This window comes from Schistocerca cancellata, chromosome 2 (assembly GCF_023864275.1).
Source record: "Schistocerca cancellata isolate TAMUIC-IGC-003103 chromosome 2, iqSchCanc2.1, whole genome shotgun sequence".
NCBI classification, from domain to species: Eukaryota; Metazoa; Arthropoda; class Insecta; order Orthoptera; family Acrididae; genus Schistocerca; species Schistocerca cancellata.
In genome coordinates this window covers 797886580-797908792 of record NC_064627.1, presented here as the reverse complement: position 1 = coordinate 797908792, position 22213 = coordinate 797886580, and the positions used below count along the sequence as shown (strand labels likewise).

General features: G+C 46.2%; 1 protein-coding gene across 3 annotated transcripts in view; it reads right to left on the bottom strand.

Annotated features, from left to right (window-relative positions):
* Window positions 1-22213, bottom strand: part of LOC126162651 (klaroid protein-like) — a 167839-nt gene that overhangs the window by 110808 nt on the left and 34818 nt on the right. The window lies entirely within an intron of this gene.

The window sequence follows — 22213 nt, the reverse complement described above, 5'->3', positions numbered from 1 at the left end:
ACAAGAACCAAACACTGTACAGATATCATACATGTCATTTTGAAGAGAAACCCTGAAAGGTTTTTTTTTTCTTCATGTTTACCGACACTGAGTAGTTTGGTAATTTGCCGATACACAGTGCTAGTCGCAAACGTGGCGAGTTCAGGTGCGGAGCGAGCTTTGTGTGTGTTAAAGAGTTCGACAAAAACAAGTGTGCTACAGCTGTTCAACGGATGTTTAGAACCAAGTGCGATAGGAAGACATCAACAAGGAAGGCCATTTACCTCTGGTACAACAAATTCGTTACGACGGGTTGCTTGTGCCCGGCAAAGAGAAGCGGACGTCCTAGTGTGAGTGAATGTGGAGCGCGTACGAGGGACATTCATAAGGAGTCCAAAGAAATCGGTGCGTCGTGCATCACGTAAACTCGAAATAGCTCCTATGACAGAGGAAAGTCCTGCGACAGAAGCTGTCTATGAAACCATTCAAATTGGAGCTAGTGCATAAGCTCAATGACGACGACAAAGACAAGCGTTTTGAGTTTTGTTCGCAGTTGCAACAATTGAATGAGGATGGCATTGTTCATCGCTTAATTTTTATCGAAGAAGTCACTTTTCACACTAATGGGAGAGTCAACACGCATAGTTGTCGAATCTGGGGTACAGAGCACCTACACGACGAATTCATTGAATTTGTGCGTGATTCCCCAAAGGTAAATGTTTTTTGTACCTTATCACGTCGAAAACTGTACGGGCCACTCTTCTTCGTCGAGAGCACTCACTGGACATTCCTACTTGGGCATGTTGCAGCAACGACTGATGCCTCAAACGCAATCGGACTCTCCGTTCATCTTTCAGCAGAATGGGGCTCCACCTCATTTTCATCGTGAAGTTCGTGGGTACCTGAACACGGAGTTGCCGCATCGATGGATCGGCCGTGCTACAGAACGGGACAGCTGTTTCATGAAAAGTCCTCCCCGATCACCATTCACCAGATCTCACACCGTGTGATCTTTTTACTGTGGGGACACATTAAAGATCTGGTGTCTGTACCGCCTCTACCACGTGATGTAGCAGCGCTCCGGGAGAGAATACAGGAAGCGACTGCGACAGTCGACGATGGCATGCTGGGACGGGTATGGCAAGAATTCGACTACCTTATTGACGTCTTCCGGGTCACTCATGGTTCGCATGTCGAATGTTGTAAAAAAAATCTTTCAGAGTTTCTCTTCAAAATGCAATATGTATAACATCTGTACAATGTTTAGTTCTTGTGAAATAAATAATTGAAAGTGTACCCGGACTTTACTTCAGCCCTGTATACAGGGTGTACATAATGTCGCTTTACACTGAAACTCAAACGAACTTCCATATGAGAGGCCCAAATGTTCATCATCGGATCACTGCAGCCGCCATAAGAGCTACCCTCTTACAGCGGGTCAAAGGGGGAGCATTCAGAAGAACGCAGGCAGCTGCTTGCCGCCCCAAGTGCGCATCACTGTTATCGCCCATCGTGGGAACTTTCTGTACACGCTGTGTAGTCAGTAGCTATTTTCTCTATCATCTGCATAGGGACGATCAGAAGTAGTAAAGCTCGCCTGAGATTGCTTACAGAACGTTTGTCGTTTCACTATGTAGTGGTTGTGTCAGTACTGTAGTATTAAGAGGCGCATTATATTTTTAAAAAAAATCTGAAGTCAGGAATTAACACGAGTGGCACAGGACGCAACACTTCATCTCGTCCCATTCCAAAAATCAACAATGGACCACATTAGTCTTCAACTCATAAGCCCTTGCAAAAATTATGATTTTTCTACGTGATTAACAAGATACAACTAGTTTCTTACAAAACTCGAAAAAGTTTTCACATAACCTGCTGCGCAAATTCTTGTAAAAATAATAAATAATAACCACAATTAAAGGAAAATTTTCATTTTTTTACCAACAAATTTATTTTCTGGAAACCCTGAAGAGACAGAACTTTCGCAGTTACATGTTTCTTCTCGCTAGTGACAGCCACTTGAAAGAACGGTTTCAATATTATAAACAGTTCGCCAGAGGACGCCAATCAGTTGCCACAGAAATTTAGAAAGACCTCAGGATCTGCCCGAAATGACGGTAGTGTGAAGCTCCTGAACTTAACTGAAAACAGGTACTGAGTAGCACTAATTCTCTTTTCCGCAATTAGAGTTTCTGCACAATTACAACACATGTGGTAACACTAGCTTCTCCCTCTATGAAAAATAACACTGTGGCAAACCAGTCCTATAATAAACATGCCCCACATGGCAGCTATGCTACATCGCCTCTGTAATCTACAATATTCACGTGTGGGAAAGTGGCCTAGAAGTCCTCCTCCCCCCCCCCCTTCTCTCTCTCTCTCTCTCTCTCTCTCTCTCTCTCTCTCTCTCTCTCTCTCTCTCAGGTATCACCTAAAGCTAAGCTTGCTCTCTTAGCAGAAGGTAAAACAATGAATAAACGATGGCGTACCAAAATGCAAAATGACACGCTATAAAAAATCACAATAGTGGGAAACCTCCCGCAACAGGAAGCTGTCATGTATGACAGGGCAAGGACATGTTCTTAATTGTGTTAGACACCCGAGTGGTTGTCGACCACGGAATTAACCACAGTTTGTATCCCAAGCCATTATTCTCAGCCCGATGCCCTGCTTTGCTTCTCCGTAGCACACAACGGGCCAGCACATAAGAGTTGGTTCACAGCAAGCAACATTTCCATGGAATCCCACGTGTCCCGGTAAGCAGCAGAATGATACTTCCTTCCCTGCAGTTCGAGCATGTGATGCGCGTACTGAAGACCCTTCGTCAGCTTGATCTCTGGGTATATTTTCCAGATAGTCTGCCATTTACGAAATCAAATCAGACGAAAAAATTCTTCAATCATTCACAGGGAAATAATGAGCACTCGGAACACGCATAAACAAGGGGGGTGGCGGCAGCAGCAGCAGCAGCAGCAAATTTCAAATCGTGTTAATCACTTTTAAGAATTCATGGACCAGCCTATCCAGGTGTCGTTCACCTCCATAGCGACTAAAGGTACCTGGACACTGCTGGGCAGTACGTGTACACGATTCAGTAGTTGCTGTCGTCGGTGTTGCAAAAGTAATGAGAAATGTTTTCGCATTAAGCAACGAAATCGTGCAAGTATAGTTTTAAACTCTAAGGTATAATGCAGTGACGTTTAACAGATTTCGTGCAAAGAAGCGACAGAGATTCAGTTGCGATATTACGCCAAGATTCTGCCCAGTCGTAACGAACCGCCCGTGGTTACGCTGATAATTGAACCTTTTTTTTCAATTTATTGGCTTTTGGACGGCCCATGTAGCCATTACACTAGTGGAATGTTAATTATGGGAACACGAACTTGAGGACAACCCAACGCCTAGTCCCCGTGCGGAGATAATCTCTAACACGGCCGGGAATCGAAGCCGGGCCCCTTCGGTTACCAATCCGCCGCTCTGATCGCGCAGCTGCCGAGGAAGACGAATTGAACAGTGGACTACACAACAAAGTAAGCCTCCGCTTAACTCGAACTGGTTCCCTGGGGTGAAAATGTGGCCGTCCACGAGGACTTTAACCAGAGTTGCATCCGGCCAAAAGTAACGCCCATTAGTAACGGCATCCACAGCTGCTACGTTGGGCTGTTCCACACGTGTGCTGTTCTAAAGATTTCCTCTTACACAATAGGTCTCGAAGCGGATAAATCACCCACGAACGAGAAATAAGGTATCAGAGTCACTAAAATTGGACTCAAAAGGTTTTCAAAAACACAACCGTTTCTATCGCCCTTCTTATATTATTAACTCTACTTATATTTAGTACGCTTTCAAGAACAAATGAAAAATTAGGTTCTGAAGCCCTGTTGACAACGATATCACTAGAGAAGGAGCACAAGCTTCGATACGAGAAGGAAATCGGTCGTGTCGTTTCCAAAGTAACAAACCAAGTGTTTGTTTTAGGAATGCTATTACTATCTTTTAGTACCGCGACATCTCGCTCTCTTAAAAATTCCGAGCTGCTACGATGGGTTCGAACCCGGATCTAGTGGCTTGTCGGCAACTATGGTGACTATTAAAACATCGCCAATCCCGTCAAGAACGAAGCAAAAACACTGCAGAATGGGATGTGACATGCAATGGCAGCAGAACTAACCAAAGCAGTAAATAGTGAAATACGAAAACCGTAAGCTGAAACACCTGAAGTTGGCAACATTAATGTGATATCAATCAAGACGTCATGGGGAACATCATAAGGAGAAAGTCGGATGTTTAAGTTAAAAAACCTCCACTCCTGTTTTTGCGTGTGTTATATCCCACGTACATCTCTGCCTTATAGCTTTCAGTTATGTGATTTTTTACAACAGACGTATATACTTGTTCATAAATAATTAATCGGACAAGGCTGAGGCAGCAGCACACCATCTCCATCACTCCACGCCTCGTCAAACATAGCAGTGGTGTAACATGGCCCGCCGGAGTAATTGTTAGTTTTACCTAACTACAACTGTAAAAGGAATACCAACCAAATGGTACAACCACCGCTGACTTCGAATGAACAATCATCAATGTTCCTCGAGTGCGACGGTGATGGTAAGAGGCGACAGTGTTACTACTCTCGAACGGTACGGTACTATCGGTACACAGCGAGTATCCCATAAGACGCCGTAATGTTGGCTACTTCCTCTTGTATATAGTCCTCTGCAATTCAAAGTTTCGTGCCTCTCCCGACATTAGGTTTCCTATTGTACGGAAATAGTTTTCGCAGGAATATGTGTCAAAGAAAAAAATCGGAAATAAAACTACTGCCTTAGCGGGTAAGGAGCTATAACCTGCACTGAGAGTGCGCTTACGTATTTCCAATCGAATTGGCGTTTCCAAAGCCTACTTGTAACTTGATCTACGACAGTAACAAAGGCTGGACAAAAACCTTTCTTTTATTCGTTCCAGGTTAGAAAGGAACAGCAGAGAGAAACGCTAACGAAAGCAGAGCAACATCTGAGCTAAATACACAGGGGCTGATGGACGGGCGACGATAAATATTAACTTTCCGAATGGAACCGCTATTTGTATTCGCTGGCGACTCACAACAGTTTCGTCTCTTGTGTACATAACCATGCGTGGGGCAGAAGTTCAAAGTCAAGTAAATCAAGGCCATAACTTCAGAAGTATGTGTAACACTGGTGCCAAGTCTAAAAACTGTCTATGTTTAAATAACGCTTTATGGAACTCGAAATGTTGTCAACACACTGACAGTTCCAAGTGACAGCATTCCCTTCGGCTAGGAACGTGGCTGTCACTCTCGCAAGCTGCTGATGAAATGATGAAAGGTATATAAACGGAAGAATAACTAATGTCTCTAATCACAATTGAACAGACACTACGAGACTCAGCAAACAATATTGTCTTGCACGAAGTAGAATCCCAAGATCGAAAAATTGTAGTAAAAAAGCTGTAAGTACACAGACTAGAAAATTTTTTCAACTGATTTTGAGCCATTTTTTCATGCAATGTTTTACATCACTCTGGGAAGAGCTCCAATGAAACCTTTCTTTGCACTTTATTTAAGCATGCATTTAACTACAATTCCTGTCAAAAAATTTAAGCACCAATAAGGGGAGCAGGAAATGAAACTCTACAAGTTGAGACGACATGCGATGTTACTTTCGTGTTTACAAAAAATGGTTCAAATGGCTCTGAGCACTATGGGACTTAACAGCTATGGTCATCAGTCCCCTAGAACTTAGAACCACTTAAACCGAACTAACCTAAGGACAGCACACAACACCCCGCCATCACGAGGCATAGAAAATCCCTGACCCCGCCGGGAATCGAACCCGGGAACCCGGGCGTGGGAAGCGAGAACGCTACCGCACGACCACGAGATGCGGGCAGTGTTTACAAAAACGGGTGCAATTTATAAAGAACTCAGTAGTATGAACCCGCTTATAAATATAAGAGTTGGATACGTGTACCGATTCGGTTGTCCGTCCCCGGCAGCTGAATGGTCAGCGCGACAGAATGTCAATTCTAAGGGTCTGGGTTCGATTCGCGGATGGGTCGGAGATTTTCTCCGCTCAGGAACTGAGTGTTGTCCTAATCACCACCATTTCATCCCCATCGACGCGCAAGTCGCCGGAGTGGCGTCAGATCGAAAGACTCGCATCCGGCGAACGCTCTACCCGACGGGAGGCCCTAGTCACACGACATTTATTTACCGATTCTGCTGGGAAGGCTATCGTGATGCCTCTCCTGTTGTAATGTTTGTTGATATCCTGGATACTGGCACAGGGACAGAATTGGCGTCCGAGCTGATCCCACACGTGTTCTATCAGGGACAGATACGGAAATCTTGCTGGATACAGGAGAACCTCAACATACGCAGACAGTTCAAACAGACACATGTCATGTATGGACGATCATTGTCCTGTTGAAATATGGCACCGAGATACCCTCTCATGAGAGGTAACACATGGCGCAAGTCGTCTGTGTCGCACCGTTATGTTGTGAAGAGTTCCATCAAACACTACCTGCCGTGACCTGAGGACATGCCTGATGGCTCCCCACACCATGACACCGAGAGTAACGACACTGAGCCTCCCCAGAACACTGGAAACAAGTGACCTCTCCCCAGGTCGCCAAACTATTCGCTGACGATGGTCATCCGGGATAGTCCAAAATTGTGATTCACCGCTGAGCACAATGGGACATCACTCATAAGCAGACCATGCTCCTCAATCTGGGCACAATTCAATACGCAGCCACTTGTGTTGCAGTGTTAACGCCACCATACGCATGGGATGGTAATCCCTTAGTCCAACTGATGCTAGTTCCCACCAATGGTCCGGCTGACACAGAATGTTGCCGGGATTCAGGTGGGAGGCGCAAACATGAAGGGGTTCTCCGTGTCTTTCACAGAGATCACTCAGTAGCTGAAGCTGTTCACGCCCCTTATATACAGTACTAGACGTGATATGAACACTTAACACATTCAACACTAATGCACTCTGGCGGCCGTTCTACCTGTTACAGACAACTGCAACTTTAATCATCCCGACGGTGTGCATGAGTACAAAGTTACACTAACCATCCGACCATGTCTTCTTGGTACTTGACTTTTCTGGATTTTCAAGTTTCATTACTGTCAACTGGGATAACACAATCCACTGGAGGAATTGTACCTACTTGGTACAAAATGAAATAATGAAAGCAAAATGGAACAACCATATGGAATTTAAAGTCTCTGACTCGGTGGTTCAGTGGTGAAGTGCCAGACTATGGATCCACTGGTCTACAGTTCGATCGCCGGCTAGTTCTAGGATTTTCATGTGTCGCTTCTCTCTTTTTTCGCCTCTGGCAATGTTCGTTAATACGGAAAATGCAAAGTTCCACCGTGGTTCGGACTCCATCTCAAACTGGAGGTCTTCCTATAACTGCCAGGGTTAGTCAGTTCAAATGTCTGAGGAAATCAAGGATATACCGCCTCCTATGAGACCACACCTACTGCGACCGCTTATGCTTTCCCTTTGCATTAAGGATTATATTTCTTTCGGGGCAGCAACAGGATTATAATCATCTTGACCCAATATTTCGGCGATCCATCTGGTCGCTTTCGCCAGATGGGAACGTTTGCTAAATCTAGTCGGAACTGATTCCTACCCTTTTTCCACTTTTCTCTCTCAATCCGTAGAGCGGACTGTTTTAGATCCAGTGCATTATAGAATCACGGTTATTTTTCAGCAAATAAGTGGGCAGACAGTGGAACATAGGGGACTCTTAATTAGAAATAAACGATAAGCGTTTACCAGTTCGAGTATTTATCGAACAACCATTGAAAATCTCCTCCCACGCCCGAGCGCCTTCAAGAGAAATGTCACTACCGCTCTCTAAGGCAAGCGCTTTGGTTCTCCGTGGCTTAGAAAAGGACCTACGTTCACGAAATGAGACGGTTCTGGCGAGATATAGCAGCCGTTCTCGGCTGAAAATGGCAGCCAGATTGACCGCTAAATACTGTATCAACATGCCTGTATGATTTGACTCTGGACCCGACAATAACATGAGAGCCATACCTACCAAACCATTGCGGTGCTCAAACCAATCTTCGGATTGTTGAGTACGTTCCCTCAGTTTCTAAATAAATTCCATACGATCTCGTCACTTGTCCAGCATCAGCACCACCACTTCGAATCAATGACTAACAAACGTAAGAAGATTGTGTTGTTTTATCTCTTTGCAACGAAACACGCCGTCGCTACCAACCTGTTGAAGACATTTATCAAAACTGCAGGGGAGAATAAAGTTTGACCACAGTAAACAGATGACAAAAACAAATGGCGTCTGTGTATTTTATTTCCAGGAGCTTCTTTCTACCAGGCTTATCGCTGTAGTATATACACTCCTGGAAATTGATATAAGAACACCGTGAATTCATTGTCCCAGGAAGGGGAAACTTTATTGACACATTCCTGGGGTCAGATACATCACATGATCACACTGACAGAACCACAGGCACATAGACACAGGCAACAGAGCATGCACAATGTCGGCACTAGTACAGTGTATATCCACCTTTCGCAGCAATGCAGGCTGCTATTCTCCCATGGAGACGATCGTAGAGATGCTGGATGTAGTCCTGTGGAACGGCTTGCCATGCCATTTCCACCTGGCGCCTCAGTTGGACCAGCGTTCGTGCTGGACGTGCAGACCGCGTGAAACGACGCTTCATCCAGTCCCAAACATGCTCAATGGGGGACAGATCCGGAGATCTTGCTGGCCAGGGTAGTTGACTTACACCTTCTAGAGCACGTTGGGTGGCACGGGATACATGCGGACGTGCATTGTCCTGTTGGAACAGCAAGTTCCCTTGCCGGTCTAGGAATGGTAGAACGATGGGTTCGATGACGGTTTGGATGTACCGTGCACTATTCAGTGTCCCCTCGACGATCACCAGTGGTGTACGGCCAGTGTAGGAGATCGCTCCCCACACCATGATGCCGGGTGTTGGCCCTGTGTGCCTCGGTCGTATGCAGTCCTGATTGTGGCGCTCACCCGCACGGCGCCAAACACGCATACGACCATCATTGGCACCAAGGCAGAAGCGACTCTCATCGCTGAAGACGACACGTCTCCATTCGTCCCTCCATTCACGCCTGTCGCGACACCACTGGAGGCGGGCTGCACGATGTTGGGGCGTGAGCGGAAGACGGCCTAACGGTGTGCGGGACCGTAGCTCAGCTTCATGGAGACGGTTGCGAATGGTCCTCGCCGATACCCCAGGAGCAACAGTGTCCCTAATTTGCTGGGAAGTGGCGGTGCGGTCCCCTACGGCACTGCGTAGGATCCTACGGTCTTGGCGTGCATCCGTGCGTCGCTGCGGTCCGGTCCCAGGTCGACGGGCACGTGCACCTTCCGCCGACCACTGGCGACAACATCGATGTACTGTGGAGACCTCACGCCCCACGTGTTGAGCAATTCGGCGGTACGTCCACCCGGCCTCCCGCATGCCCACTATACACCCTCGCTCAAAGTCCGTCAACTGCACATACGGTTCACGTCCACGCTGTCGCGGCATGCTACCAGTGTTAAAGACTGCGATGGAGCTCCGTATGCCACGGCAAACTGGCTGACACTGACGGCGGCGGTGCACAAATGCTGCGCAGCTAGCGCCATTCGACGGCCAACACCGCGGTTCCTGGTGTGTCCGCTGTGCCGTGCGTGTGATCATTGCTTGTACAGCCCTCTCGCAGTGTCCGGAGCAAGTATGGTGGGTCTGACACACCGGTGTCAATGTGTTCTTTTTTCCATTTCCAGGAGTGTAGATGGCAAGAACACAACTGTTATTACATGTCGTTGACTTAGTAGGTATCTTCTGCTTGTGCTTCATCCAAAACGTTCTCGATATGAGAGGAAGTTGTCGCTAGTCATACGCTTGACAATGAGTGTCTCAACAGCACTGCCAACCATAGGGCGTTTGTTTTCCCAATTAGTCTCTGGATATTGACATTTTTGTTTTTGTTTTTTATGGGATTTGTCACTGAGTCAGAAACACGTGCCATGGAAACAATTGTGGCACTCGGGTCTGAATTCCACGTTATGCTGTTACATCCACCCATAGGTCTCAGCGAGCAGTTAGTTCAAACCAGCGTTTAGGTTAATGCCCTGTTTTAGTGCAGAAAAAAAACACGGTCTCTAAGCCTAAGAAATGGAACAGAAAATACGAGAAAAAGAATAGTAAGCTAGGAAGATTGAATTTGACGAGCAAGGATAATGAGCAGCAGTTCCACTGGTACTGTGGCTGGCCAGAGTGAATTTTATGAGGGCAAGCAACGAATTTTTTTATGTGCAAATTCTCAAACTTTTATAATAAAACGAGCATAATTAACATTCTACATCTTTATTTTAAATCCCAAAGAAAGCAGGTGTGACGGTTGTAAAAATTACTATTAGTTTAATAAGTCACGGCTGCAAAATATTGACACGAATTCTTTACAGACGAATGGAAAAACTTGTAGAAGCCAACCTTGGGGAATATCAGATTAGATTCAGTAGAAATGTTGGGACACGTGACCCTACGACTTATCTTAGGAGATATACTAAGGACAGGCAAACCTACGTTTCTAGCACTGGTAGACTTAGAAAAGCTTTTGACAATGTTGACTGGAACACCCTCTTTGAAATTCTGAAGGTGGCAGGGGTAAAATACGGGGAGCGAAAAGCTATTTACAATTTGTACAGAAACCAGATGGCAGTTATAAGAGTCGAGGGGCATGGAAGTGAAGCAGTGGTTGGGAAGGGAGTGAGACAGTGTTGTAGGCTATCCCCAATTTTATTCAATCTACATATTGAGCAAGTAGAAAAGGAAACAAAAGAAAAATTAGGAGTAGGAATTAAAATCCATGGAGAAGAAATAAAAGCTTTTAGGTTTGCCGATGACATTGTAATTCTGTCAGAGACAGTAAAGGACCTGGAAGAGCAGTTGAACGGAATGGACAGTGTCTTCGAAGGAGGATATAATATGAACATCAACAAAAGCAAAAGGAGGATAATGGAGTGTAGTCGAATTAAATCAGGTGATGCTGAGGGAATCAGAGTAGGAAATGAGACACACAAAGTAGTAATGGAGTTTTGCTATTTGGGGAGCAAAATAACTGATGATGGTCGAAGTAGAGACGATATGAAGCCATGTATGGAAGTGAAACATGGACGATAAATAGTTTGGACAAGAAGAGAAAAGAAGCTTTCGAAATGTGGTGCTACAGAATAATGCCGAAGATTAGATGGGTAGATCACATAACTAATAAGGAGGTACTGAATAAAATTGGGGAGAAGAGGAATTTGTGGCACAACTTGACTAGAAGAAGGGACTGGCACAACTTGACTAGAAGAAGGGACCGGTTGGTAGGACATGTTCTGAGGTATCAAGGGATCACCAAGAGATGAATACAATAAGCAGATTCAGAAGGATGTAGGGTGCAGTAGCTACTTGGAGATGAAGACGCCTGCACAGGATAGAGTAGTATGGACAGCTGCAGCAAACCAGTCTCTGGACTGAAGACCACAACAACAGCAACAACTTTATTCTTCATGTTCATATATATTTTTCTCAACATAGTCACTCTGGCGACGAACACGTTGCTCCCTGTGAGACATCAGTTTGTTGCTACCATCACTATAGTATGTTTGACTTTGTTGACGGAGCAACAACCTCAGCTCTGCTTGCACCACGGAATCATATCCAAGTGAAGTCCTCGAAGGTTTTCTTTAAGTTTTCGAAACAGATGAAAAACGGATGGGGCCAAGCCGGGGCTGTACGGCGGATGATCGATGACGGGGAACTCAAGGCGTCGGATAGCTGCAGATGCCGCAGTGCCCGTGTGTGGTTTGGCATTGTTATGCTGAAGCAGGGAGTTATCCATGTGTGGACGAGTCCTTCGAATTCGTAACTCGATTACAGCACTGTCTCACGCGCCGACATAGTTACGTCATACTCCGCCATGGTACACTCTACAATTTGATGTCCTCTAGCGGCAGAGCGCTGCAAATATGAACCAACAGATCTCTCATTGGGAACGATGTGTACCTCGCCAGGGGAATTACGACATGAAATAAACATGTAGAAATGAAGAATAAAGATGTAGAATGGTGTAACATTTGTTTTATTTAAACATCTTTAACGAGATTTCATACAAAAACTTCGGAGGCATTACAATTCAGCAGGCGCTCGTAGACAGTTTCCTCATTTAACTTTATTTTCGCACATCTATGAATTATATCCAACAGGTAGACAAAGTGAGCAAGGTACGACATTAAATTGTGTATCCTAAATCACCGGCGATGGTATTTTTCGTGAAAGCGCTTATGCGAATGGAAAATAAATATTAATAAATTTCCCAGGATTGCTGGAAAAGTTGGATGTCACGGTTAGACGAATTACAGACAGCAGTAAAGGAGCTCCCCAACACGTAATATAACCCAGTAGCGTGAGTGGAGCCATCGCATCAGAGTCTGAAGCGACCGAACGATTGGAAAGTGCCACTGAAGCGCAAAGCTGTGCCGGATCATGGCATGCGCGGAAACTTTCCCCAGCACGGATGGAGCGGCCTGCAGCAGGACAAGCCTTTGCAGTCAATGAAGGTCTTCGGCGAGACGCCACCCAACTCCCAAGGGCCAGCGATTCAATTAAACGGTCACAACTTTGTGGGACTTCCCTGGTTTTACTTGTTTGGGAATCCTGAACACGCTCTCTCTCTCTCTCTCTCTCTCTCTCTCTCTCTCTCTCTAAGGATACAGAAGGAAAACAGTCGTACTTTCAAAGGAAAGAACTCAGCGTTTGCCATAATCGGACTATTATTCTCATTCCAAGTAACACCAATGTATATATTTCCTTACTAGCCTATCCTTATATTTTCCTTTTCGACCAATATTTAAGTCTTGCGTTGAGGATGCTAATAGCTGACAATCATATTTCACTCGAAGTAAATTTTATTGGGTACATATCTGGAGATGCGTAACTAATAGTGCTAGGTATTAACACTGTGAAAAAATAACCAGTTATCAATGAGTGCAGATTGCTCCTCCTCCTAGCAGCAGCTGACTTGTTTGCACCTGCAGAGCCGATCACGAAATGCTGTTGCTCTGGCTCAGTATCACATCTCACAATTTATAGGTCGGCCGGTGTGGCCGATAGGTTCTAGGCGCTTCAGTCTGGAACCGCGCGACCGCTAAGGTCGCAGGTTCGAATCCTGCCTCGGGCATGGATGTGTGTGATGTCCTTAGGTTAGGTTTCAGTAGTTCTAAGTTCTAGGGGACTGATGACCTCAGATGTTAAGTCCCATAGTGCTCAGAACTATTTTTGAACAATTTAGAGACCACTTTCTCTATGATGAAAATACAATGCGATGTACACACAGATTTCTGGTTGTTGCATTAGGCTCTTGACATTCGTAAGTAGCGAAATTTCCAGTTTGATAATTACCTTATAGGGCTCACCGTCAGGGGAACAGCCGAGCAGTAGGTGATTTAAATCTTCTAGTTCAAAGCACGATCTTCGCAAAGTGAGCAGGCTAAAATTTATTTTGTGGAGATATCTGGGTAACATACATGTCCGTTTCACAAACGTATTACGTCGTGTATGTCTGAATTCTGAATACGTTCTTCCTTTAGGCATGAATGGTTGAATCCTTGGAAAGTTTCGTCATCTAACTACTCAGATGACGATACCATTCAACAGCATCAGCCACATTCGTCAACAGCATCAGCCGTTACAATAACTATAAAGCCTGAGCATCGTAGACGTGTTAACCTTTGCTAGTTGATAGGTTATTTCGTTGTCTATGACCGCGGAATACCCTTCAACTTTGAGAAGTTGCACTCTTTCGAGGCATTCGAGATAAATTTTACACTCCCATACAATACCAGTGGTTGTATGTACCTCATAACTCGATCCAAAAGTTTTATGTTGCCAGTGCCTCTTTCGACTTCAAAATACAACCACTATGTGCATAGGGTGAACGTCTGTGTTGCAGTCCCAGTCACTGGAATCTAACAAAAAATTTTAATGCCCCGAGAATTTACCGCTGCAAAGTGAAAGAACGGTCGGCTTTATGTCGTCAGTTGACTATTTATTTAACCTGATTACATTAGCACCTTCGGCACTCTCTTACATTGAGGCAGAGTTCATTTTTTTTCCCTTACACGTCTCAAAAAAAAAAAAAACGAATACTGTGAAACAAACGAAAGGTCACACAAAAATGATATAAGCAGCAAGTTCCATGTACAGTGATCAGCCAGATCATTATGACCACCGACCTACTATCGACATATATCCGTCCACACGACAGCAGCGTCACCTGGCGAAGAATGACTCCCAAGATACACGCACGGTGCAGTTAGTATCAGTGAGTGTGGTGCAGTTAGTATCAGTGAGTGTGCTATCCGAGTGTAGAATGGGGAAGGCGCGCGATCTCTCTGAGTTTGACCGAGGGTAGGTTGTGATGGTCCGGAGGCTCGGCACGAGCGTTTCGGAAACTAAACGACTTGTCGGGTGTTCGAGGAGCGCTGTGGCGAGTGTCTTCTGGCGAAACGAAAGTGAACCCACGTTCAGACGTCATGAGGTTCGGAGGCCACGCTTCATTACAGATTTCGGACGTCGTAGGCTGGCATACCAGTAAAACAAGACAGGCGGCGAACTTGGCGAAACTAACAGCAGTACTTTAATGCTGGGCAGAGTACAAGTGTGTCTGAATACGTAGTGCACCGAACAATCCCAACGATCGGCTTCCGCAGTCGAGAACCCATGCATGTGCCAATGTTAACACCTCGACTTGGGCACGTGATCATCGTTACTGGACATAGGTGCAGTAGCAGAGCACTGCATGGTCTGATCAATTCCAATAACATCTTCATCATGCCGATGGGAGGGCGCGAATACGTCGTCTTCCAGGCGAACACCACCTTGACACCTGTACTGTGAGACAGCAATAAGATGGCGGCGGCTCCATTATGCTCTAGGGAACATTCACGTGGGTATCCATGGGTCCACTGGAGTTCGTGCAATGCACCATAACGGCCAAGGAGTATCGTACAGTGGCTGCAGACCACGAACACCCTTTTATGATGATCACGTTTCCCAACGGCAGTGGCATTTTTTCAAAAAAGTAATGCTCCCAGTCACAAGGCCAGGAGTGTGACGTAGTGGTTTGAGGAAAACAGTGGAGAGTTCCAATTAATGTGCTGGTCCCCCAACTGGCCAGATCTGTGCCCGATCGCACACATCTCGGATGTAACTGAACGAGACGTCTGCACTCATCGCCCCTCCCTAGAATTTACGGGAATTTGATGACTTGTATGTACAGATGTGGTGGCAACTCCCACCAGCGACGTACCAAGGTCTCATTGCTTCCATTCCACGAAGCATAGCCGCTGTTATCTGTGCCAAAGGTGGACATACCAGCTATTAGGTACGTGGTCATACTGTTCTGGCTGATCAGTGTAGAAACTGCGTAAAAAGCATCTTGTTGCTGCTGCAGCCCTTCTCTTTAGCGCAAACACTGGTTTGATGCCGATCTTTATGTCAGCCTGTCCTGTGCAAGCATCTCTGCGTAACTACTGAAGCCTACATTTATCCTAACCTGCTTACTGCAGTCAAACCTTTGTCTTCCTCTACAATATTCATAGCCGCATTCTGTACATTATAAACTATACAATGTCATAACCATGATATTTTTATGTGCGTGAAATACCCTCTTTCCCTTCTGATTAAATGTGATTAACTTGCAAAGGGTTCCAATAAAACTTATTTTTCCAGCTGTTTATAGGACAGCGTGTAACTATAACGTATAGGACGAAAGCTAGCCAATCTATAGAGCGTTTCTGACGTTGAAAAATGCAAATAATATTACACGCTGATTTTGAAGTCGACAGATTACTTGCAGCTGTATACAAAATGCTCTTTGAGCCTGTATTACGCCATTCAAGATCCTTGACAAATCGTTTATAAAAGCCAGGATCACACTCCAACTTTCCCACAGGTATCATAAGTACGCCAGTAAACCGTCAAATATCTTATAAAACGTTTGTATGAAGTTTACTGAAAAATTATAGGGTATCACGAGCCTCTAATATACGAGAGAAGATGGGAAAGTAACGCACAATAATTTTATTACCAAAAAGTTTAGTATGTAACAAATTAAACTTACATACTTTACCTACTTTTCTACATGGTTACCAGCGTTCTCAATACTTTTCTCCTATCGCAGTATGAGTTTCAATATGCTCTGCTCGTAGAAGTTCGTCTGCTTGGAGTACAGCCATCTGCAAACTGCTGGTTTCACTTCCATGCCTGTCACAAAGCGTTGGCCGGCCAGGAATTTCTTCATGGGGCCAAACACATGAAAATCCGACGGTGCAATGTCCAGACTGTATGGTGAACGCTGGAGCACCTCCCACCCAAATTTGGCGATTTTCTCACGAACAGAAGCAGCAGCATGGGGGGGGGGGCGAGCACTGTCATGAAGTTTTACGCCGTCAGCATTAATGTTGTGGCGTTTGTCACAAAGGGCACGACGCAACTTAACCAAGCTTTCATGTAAGCTGCAGCATTCATAGTGGTTCCATGTTCAGCAAAGTACACCAGTAACACACCATGCATATCACATTACACTGTCACGAGCACTATCCTAGCGAACTGAGTCACACTGAATTTCTTTCGTACTGGGGAACCAGCATGTTTCCCCTACATACGAGTCTGCTTGGTTTTGGGCGTGTAGAGGTACGGCCACGACTCGTCACCACTGACGTCAGAAAACCAAGGCCTTCTGTGGCTAACGCTTTAAGTGGTCCAAGCTTGTCGTCATTTGCTGGTAGTTGTCTGTCAGGTTCTTAGGCACCCAGCGAGCACTAACATTATGAAATTTCAAAGTGTCATGACCAATATGGAAGAGTTCAATCCGCCTGGAGACACTGCTACGGTCCATACACGCCACGTATGTCCCTGTGAATTTCAATCGGTTTATGCTCTTTGGCCCACACATATCGAACTAGACTTCGCTGCTCTTCACACGCTGACGATAGTTCGTAATGCAGGCTTCTCTCGCTAGAGCTGCACATGAAAACGAAATACCCGCTGCAGCGCAAACTTCAGACTATATCGTCGAGAAATTTCAATATTCCAGCAGCAACAGTAGGGAGCAAAATATTATTGTGCCTTACTTTCCCATTCCCCCCCCCCCCCCCCCCCCCCGTATATATATTGTTTGAAAATGTACCATTGGTAACTCGTGTGAACGTGTACTGCTGCATCGCTGTCGTATCGCCATAATTTTCAGTCAACTTCTGAAAGTTAGTACTGCACATTCTAATTATGGAGTGGTTATGATGCTAATTTAGTGAGCTCGGATACAATGGCAAAGGATATTTTCCTCCGCGGGAAAGGAAGATGAGATTAGTTCACGAGAGTTAACATTTTATGATTTACTTAGTTTAGCCTAACCATTAAATGCTGGAAGAGTTGTCTTACATTCTGACATGCTGCGACGGTTGACTTTTTAACCATTTACTTTAAATAAAGGTTAACTGAGGAGCTACTTGAATTATAAGTAGCGACTCTAACGTCACGAAAGCAGACAACCGCCGAGAGAACCGTGCCCTGACCACAGGCCCCTCCATACCGCACCCAGTGACGCCGTTTGCAGTGGATGACACGGCAGTCAGAACGCGGAGCTTAAAACAAAATTCTATATGTAAATTATGGAAAGTTACATTGGTTGTCTCTTGGATCAGTTTCGTTACTTAGGTAATATCTGTGACATATTGTGTATTTCTTAGGTTCGATAACTCAGGTCAGGTATAAATGTCAGATTTTTTGTTTCCTTTCTGGCACTAACCGTGAGTTTCTCTTCTGCCAATGCAATGCACAAATGAAAAATATCCAAGTTGCAACGCGGTTCCAATCCCAAGTTAAATTTCTTGTGCTGTTCCTTAAGTGGATGAGTCACCCTGCTCAACTGACACGAAGTGAAGCATATTGTTAACGGCCACAGGGCTAAACGCAACACTGCAGTTCATTATTATTGTCTGCTACCCATATAATTGCAGTCTATATAGGATGACATGTCTACCTCAATAATTTTTACTCGTGCTCTCAGAAACAAAACGCCGAGCAAGGTGTGCCGAGAACACCAAATTTCAGGAATTACCTCACCACGTACAATGCAGTGACCGACAGCCTTCACGTAACGACCCAGAACAGCGGCGTTTGTGAAGAGCTGTCAGTGCCAGCAGACTAACGACATTGCGTGAAATAACCGCAGAAATCAATGTGGGCGTTACGACGAACGTATCAGTTGGGACAGTGCGGCGAAATTTGGTGTTCATGGGCTACGGCAGCAGACGACCGACGCGAGTGCCTTTGCTAACAGCACATTGCCTGTGGCGCCTCTCCTGGGCTCGTGACCATATCGGTTGGACCCTAGACGACTGGACAACAGTGGCCTGGTCAGATGAGTCCCTATTTCAGTTGATAAGAGATGATGGTAGGGTTAGAGTGTGACGCTGTCCCTACGAAGTAATGGACCCAAGTTGTCAACAATGCACTGTGCAAGCTGTTGGGGGCTCCATAATAAGTGTGGTTGTATTTAAATGGTCTGAACTGGTACCTCTGATCCAAATGAACCGAACATTGCCTGGAAATGGTTATGTTCGGTGACTCTTGAGACCATAAGCAGCCATTCACGAACTTCATGTTCCCAAACAAGGATGGACTTTTATGGATGACAATGAGGCATTTTACTGGGCCACAATAGTTCGGGAGTGGTCTGAAAACATTCCGGAAAATTCGAGCGAATGATTTGGCCAGACGGATCGCCCCACATGAATGCCATCGGACATGTATGGGATATAATCAAGAGGTCAGTTCGTGGAGAAAATACTGCACCGGCAACATTTTCGCAATTATGGACGGCTATAGAGGCAGCATGGCTCAACACTTCTTCGGGGAACTTCCATGCTGCACTACGCTGGGCGAAAGGAGATCCGACACGAAATTAGGTGGTCACCTCAGTCTACGTCGGTTAACGTGCGGTTTCTTGTAGTACAATAAAAAACCTAACACACCACGAAATAACTTTTCTATAAAAAACATTCCACTGGCTGACGATCTGGACCAACATTTTATTGATACTACTGTCACATCAGCTAAACACTGACAACAAAGAGTACGGAAAGGAACGCTGTCACAGCAATGTTTGTGGAGTGCCGTATAGCAACGTCTTGGTGACGTAGTGAGTACCTACTTCACTTCAGTAGAGTGACAATGTTCCGATAAGTCACCGGTGAACGGAAAAAGAAAGGGAAAGTAATGAACGTTGCGGCGTAACATGCACCCAGCGTGGCAGCACTGTCTGCCAAGTTATGTTGGGGGCTCGTCGCTGCACCCGCGCCCGGCTGGTAGGCTGGCCCGCACAGCTCGTGCCTTCACGCTAAACACAGGCTGCTTTGTGTGCGACGCCGAGTCGTTGAGTGGGAGGGGGGAGACGACGCTCTGCGGCCCTTCTCCTGAATACCCCGCGCCAGGCGTCCACCGCCTGCCGCGGCTAGCCTCCAGAGTAACGTCCCTTAAAGTGGGCACAAAGCTTGCGAGAGCGAGGCGGTAATTTCCATTACTGTAAGCGACATGATTCGAAAATCGTAAATTACTTTTCCTGAAAGTGGTAAATACAAGGAGGAACGTGCTCAGACTCGGAAAGGGCGGAACTTCCATTTCAAATTGCAAATCCGACTCAGTTTTGCAGATGGATGTTTTATGGAAGGTAAGGTCCTCAAGTTGGGTTATAAACTTCAAGAAATCAAAACATCAAATAGCAACGCTGCCAGCCGTATATCCCAGACGGTCCATGGGCGCCTCCCAGACAACCTCGCAACATCACAAAGGAATGCTGCAGTTCATAAATCTCTTTACATTGTCCGGTGGGGAGGATTTGTGGTACTTTCTGTAACAGAGATCACTATTCGCGATGAGGAAACAGGACGCACTCCACAATCGGCTTTCAAGTGACGGGTAGAGGTCCCATCCTCAAGTGCAGTCTTATGTTCTCTTCGGTTAGACCTTGTGTGTTACAGTCTTCATTTCTCATAACAAAAAGCAGAATTTGTTACACACAAACATGTACTAGAATCGTGCAAAAGTAAGCAATTCGTTGACCAGTTGGACACATACTCTCCTAGTAAGCGCCAAAGTCTGGCCGACAGCGAGATGTAAGCTGCAAACCCTAATTTGGAGCTTATGTTAAGAAATACAAAAATGTTACCTCGACTACCCGTGGACTGAAATATCAACCTTTTCGCAAAGTTAACTTCGACAAGTTCGTGCTCTTGTTGAAACTAACGAAAGTGTTAAATAAACCGCCATTTGTCTCTGGATATAAGACGCCTAACACCATCACCGCTTCGGACACGTGGTATGAAAGGATGGAACATGTGTTTGTGACAGGGCCTGTTAACAGTGTTTTCTTTTTATTCAGGTATGTGTTCTCCGGTCACACGAATAAGTTCGCGATTGCGATCAACAGCTACAATCGATTCAACTATGCAACCGTGAACAAAGTGATGGTAAGCGCGCACCTGTCGTAACAGGTGCGGCTATAGCAGCAGACAGGACTAAGCATGCGCTATCTCCCCTGCTGCTGTGTGCAATGGCGGGTGAATACGTAACTGAAAGTTTGATAAACATGCAAATATCCCTTTCTAACTAACACAGTACAAGTATGCTTCTACAACACGTTTTAGTTTGTGCTTCAAATACACTTCTGGAAATGGAAAAAAGAACACATTGACACCGGTGTGTCAGACCCACCATACTTGCTCCGGACACTGCGAGAGGGCTGTACAAGCAATGATCACACGCACGGCACAGCGGACACACCAGGAACCGCGGTGTTGGCCGTCGAATGGCGCTAGCTGCGCAGCATTTGTGCACCGCCGCCGTCAGTGTCAGCCAGTTTGCCGTGGCATACGGAGCTCCATCGCAGTCTTTAACACTGGTAGCATGCCGCGACAGCGTGGACGTGAACCGTATGTGCAGTTGACGGACCTTGAGCGAGGGCGTATAGTGGGCATGCGGGAGGCCGGGTGGACGTACTGCCGAATTGCTCAACACGTGGGGCGTGAGGTCTCCACAGTACATCGATGTTGTCGCCAGTGGTCGGCGGAAGGTGCACGTGCCCGTCGACCTGGGACCGGACCGCAGCGACGCACGGATGCACGCCAAGACCGTAGGATCCTACGCAGTGCCGTAGGGGACCGCACCGCCACTTCCCAGCAAATTAGGGACACTGTTGCTCCTGGGGTATCGGCGAGGACCATTCGCAACCGTCTCCATGAAGCTGGGCTACGGTCCCGCACACCGTTAGGCCGTCTTCCGCTCACGCCCCAACATCGTACAGCCCGCCTCCAGTGGTGTCGCGACAGGCGTGAATGGAGGGACGAATGGAGACGTGTCGTCTTCAGCGATGAGAGTCGCTTCTGCCTTGGTGCCAATGATGGTCGTATGCGTGTTTGGCGCCGTGCAGGTGAGCGCCACATCAGGACTGCATACGACCGAGGCACACAGGGCCAACACTCGGCATCATGGTGTGGGGAGCGATCTCCTACACTGGCCGTACACCACTGGTGATCGTCGAGGGGACACTGAATAGTGCACGGTACATCCAAACTGTCATCGAACCCATCGTTCTACCATTCCTAGACCGGCAAGGGAACTTGCTGTTCCAACAGGACAATGCACGTCCGCATGTATCCCGTGCCACCCAACGTGCTCTAGAAGGTGTAAGTCAACTACCCTGGCCAGCAAGATCTCCGGATCTGTCCCCCATTGAGCATGTTTGGGACTGGATGAAGCGTCGTCTCACGCGGTCAGCACGTCCAGCACGAACGCTGGTCCAACTGAGGCGCCAGGTGGAAATGGCATGGCAAGCCGTTCCACAGGACTATATCCAGCATCTCTACGATCGTCTCCATGGGAGAATAGCAGCCTGCATTGCTGCGAAAGGTGGATATACACTGTACTAGTGCCGACATTGTGCATGCTCTGTTGCCTGTGTCTATGTGCCTGTGGTTCTGTCAGTGTGATCATGTGATGTATCTGACTCCAGGAATGTGTCAATAAAGTTTCCCCTTCCTGGGACAATGAATTCACGGTGTTATTATTTCAATTTCCAGGAGTGTA